Source organism: Aptenodytes forsteri, unplaced genomic scaffold, assembly GCF_000699145.1.
Source record: "Aptenodytes forsteri isolate BGI_AS27 unplaced genomic scaffold, ASM69914v1 Scaffold72, whole genome shotgun sequence".
Taxonomy (NCBI): Eukaryota; Metazoa; Chordata; class Aves; order Sphenisciformes; family Spheniscidae; genus Aptenodytes; species Aptenodytes forsteri.
The window spans coordinates 2,259,316-2,263,719 of record NW_008796193.1 but is presented as its reverse complement, the minus strand read 5'-3'; positions in this window follow the sequence as shown (position 1 = coordinate 2,263,719).

The window sequence follows — 4,404 nt, the reverse complement described above, 5'->3', positions numbered from 1 at the left end:
GGGAGCTTACAGCAGGGGTTTGTGGGTGCTGACACTGGGATTTGGGGGTGCTGACACCGGGGTTTGGGGGTGCTGACGCTGGGGATTGGGGGTGCTGACACTGGGGTTTGGGGGATGCTAGCTCAGGAGTTTGGGGGTGCTGACACCGGGGTTTGGGGGTGCTGACACTGGGATTTGGGGGTGCTGACACTGGGATTTGGTGGTGCTGACACCGGGGTTTGGGGATGTTAACACAGGGGTTTGGGGGTGCTGACACTGGGATTTGGGGGTGCTGACACTGGGATTTGGGGGTGGTGACACCAGGGTTTGGGGATGTTAACACAGAGGTTTGGGGGTGCTGACACAAGGCTGTTGGGTGGTGCCAGCACCACACACATTTTGGGACAGTCAAGGTTTTGTCACACACCTCGTAAAACATGGCAGCTGAGATCCAAGTCTCCTGTCTGCCATCTTGAGGCAAGAGCGTGCTTTTCTCTAGCCTCCAAATCCTGCAAGAAGACAATTCCCCTGCAGCATCACATACGTTTTGCTGGATCTGAAACTTGGTCTGTGGCCCTATTTTCTTGTGATGCTCATTGCTTGTGAAGCTTAACATGAGTGCTCCCCGGCACAGGCACTCGGGCAGGGGATTGGAGAGGCAGCGCAGTGGATGCAAACATAAAATACTCTGTTTTACTGTTTTCTAGTGAATACTGTTTTCTAGAGAATCCCAAAGGCAGCATGTGCAGTCCGTCCTGCTCAGCTGAGAGGAAGCAGCGCCGCAGTCGGGTTATTTTTATGATCGGAAAAAAAGATTTCTTTCTCCCTGTTTTCTTTTGCGGGTGCTCTCTGGAGTGATAACATGGAATTTCCTCTGAAACTCGAGCAGGGTGAAGGAAATTAATTTTCTCTCTTTTTTTTTTTTTCTATATAGAAATTATTTCATATGCCTGAGACAAAGTGCCTCAATAAGTAGGCCTGCAAGTTTTAAATGTAAACAAAACGATTCTCAGCAGTGCCATCGCCATTGCTGGCACGGGGTTAGGATGTGACCGCTGCTGTCAATTCAGTTCTGCAGAGGAAGAGAAGCTCTCGCGGTGACGGGCAGCAGGGACAGACCTTGGGCTGGGCTTGCTTCTTCGCAGTTTCTGAGCTGAAAAGTTTTACTGGAAAATATAGAAAATTAATTAATGTCCCTGAAGTATGAAGGTGAAATGTTTGCCTCTAAGAGCTGGTGACTACCTAGGCTTATTTAACTCCGGTTATTATTTAATTCACATTTTATAAAATAATCAGTAAAAAGGTGCCTCTCTTAAATCACGTATTTTAAGCCCTGTAACAGAAAATCACAGGGAAAAGAAAATACTCCCGATTTAATTTCCAAAGTGAGTGATTTAGTACTTTTACAAGCAAAGGGAGGTAGGCGCATCACGAGAATGATGATAACGGGAGAGCGATTGAACCACAGCGGCCGCAAGCGATGCTCGCTGGAGTGCCGCTGCTCTCAGCTCTCGGGGCCAGATTTCTATCACGGCTTCTGCTGTACATTAAAATACTCCAGTACATTATTTCACATTCGGTACTATTTACACTGATCGGTTTAATATAAGACAAAGGGAGGGAACGTGGGGTCAGTGATCGAGGGCCTGATCCGGAACCGGCCAAGGGAGCTCGGATGGGGCTGGGGGCGCGGGCGGCTCATTTCTCCCCCTCCTCCTCCCTCATTCCCTCGGTCAAAATTCAGTGACATGTTTGGGTTTTAATTGCCTGTTCTTTTTTTAAACATCAGCAACTTTTATTGCTTTTTTTAATGTTAAACTGCATTGTTTAACATTTAACATTAACTGTTAAAATGACTTGTTCATCAAATTATATTAACAGTAAGTGCTTAGAGCATCAAGTGATAAAAACAGTTATCATTATTTCCCAGATTTTTCCTAAAAATACACTCAAGTTGTAGGAGCTATTTGGCCAATTCTTCTCTTTTTAATTAAAATTATTCCTCTTCTCTCCCTGCCCCCACCCTTATTTTATGTCTTTTTCTTCCTGATTCTGGGTTTGCCAGTGTAAATTAGAATTAACTCCATTAAATTTAATCACTCAAACAAAAATTACCATGAAAACACCATAGGACCAGCCTGGACTTTCTCTGCCTTCTCCTCTAAAGCTGTATTGATTATTGCGATAGGCTGGAGGAGGTTTAAGCCGCATCAGTTTTGGGTTCTATTTGTCCCAAATCAGTCACCTACACTAATATTACATTTTGAGGCTCTGTTGGAGGTGGCCACTGACCAGCAAACCCCACCACTTGCTCCTTGCTTTTTTAATTTAATGCATTTATTTTCCGTAGGCTGCAGCCTGTTCTTCTCCTGCCCTGGGAGGGCTCGCTTCACCCGCTGCAAAAACACTTCAAAACCAATTGGAACTGCGCAGAGAAAGGCGATACGAGGAACACGGGTTTGTAAACGTATAGCTTCCTCTTTTTTGTTTTCTTTGTTGATCCAACTCCCCGCGCCCAGGGGCAGGGCAGGCAGGGCTGTGGTCGAGGGCAGGAGGTGGGAATCTACCTCTGCCCCCCCCCGCCCCGAAGCGCTCAACCATGAGCTAAACTGACAAAATACGGTATTGCCGTGTACTGCCAAAATTTGCCCTCTCCCTTTTTTTGCGTTTTCCTTCAAAAGCTGGTTCTTATTTCAGAAAATGGCCACTCCCGAGGAAATTCAAATAATTTACCTTTTCTCCTGTATTTAAAAAAATATTAAAGAAATAGAAAATGTTGCAATTTATCAAATCCCTGAAATGAATCAGCCTGACTTGGAGGATAAAGAATAAAGAAATAGAAAATGTTGCAATTTATCAAATCCCTGAAATGAATCAGCGGAGGAGTTTTTTCTATTATTTATTTACTAGGTCAACCCCCCCTCCCGGGGTTCACGCTGCAGGAAAAAATCCCAACGGGACTATTGCAAGATTTCCTCTAGGTTTTAATCATCAGCTCTTCAAAACACCAAGCTCTTAACTCCCACGTTTGCTTCTCCAGAGCTGCGGAGCAGAAACGGTCGGGGCACGGGCGGCTTAATAGCTTAAGTACATAGAAAATTGTCAGGATGTGCAAGATATGGAGCCTGCTAAGTTGCCTTGGCTTTGTGCCCCGGTAAAAAGGTTTTTCCTTTCATGGCCTTTCACAATACCACAAATTTTTTTCTACTGAATTGAGCCCTGAAAGGAGTAACTCTAGACAGAGCGAAATTTTCCAATCCCCGAGCCCTTTGCCTGCCCTTTAACAGCTTCCCTGTTATTTTTGCCCTACGACAAAATATTTTTAAACCGATGAGAATGGAACACCCACTTCTGCCGGGATCTGAAAAATATTGTTTCTCAAAGTGAAGCAGACCCTGGTATTCGAGTTATGGACCCAAAACCCGGGGAGGCACACGAGCGTCGGGCTTCCTCCCTGCGCCAATAAATGGTGATAAAAATCCATCTGCTGGGAGAGCACGGATCACAGCGGGGTCTGCTGATAAAAAACTATCAGGTTTTCACTAATTTCTGGGCAGAAACAATTGTTTCAAACACTTGGTATGTGAATTATTTTACTTTTTTGCCAGTGTGTGTTTTTGGCAACAGGAAAACAGGAAACCAGCTTGGAAAATATTAACGAAATGGAAACCAAGATCGTAAAGTATTTCGGTCTGGAGAGCTTTCGATCTTCCAATACGCGAACGCAGCAGAAGCAGAACTGTAAACCAATTAAAGGCAATTTAATTTAAGAGACTTCTCATGGAGGGAAGAGATCTGGCGTGTATATGGTGATGCAGTAAGCAGTGAAGACAACACAACCCCCAGCACCTGCGGAGGTTATTGCTAACAGAGACGGAGCGGGGATTCGATGCAGATGTGCCCCGGCATCCGCCTCCCTCCCTTCAGCTGCAGATACAAAAAATGGGCCGGTCGTGTCATGTTCTTCCTTAATTACCAGGGAATTTGCGGCAGGTTTTTAATTGCACTGGTAGATATTTTGGAAAGTTTTGGGTTTAGGGCTGAGTCCTGCTCGGCCGAGCCGGGAATTTATGCCATACGCAGTCCCTGCACCGGCCCACGGCAGCATCCAGCCCGGCACGGGGGAATATGCTCCAATGGCAAACAGGGATAGAATATTAAAACACAATTAAAAGGACAGAACAGAGAAATAAAGTGAGTTTGTGGGTTTGCTCCGTTCATATGCACTGGTGTGTCTTCACGGCACAAACCACCGGGGCTGGACCCCAGCAAGCGAGCAGCCCTGAAGGTTATTCCTCGTGTGCCGCCTCTCCTCCTCGTTTCTCGATGATCAAAACATAGTTAAAGCAAAATAAACTCCTTCACCACCTCTGCTCTTCATTTGCATGGAGAGGGACGCAGACGGGCTGACTTCGCTCCTGTTTC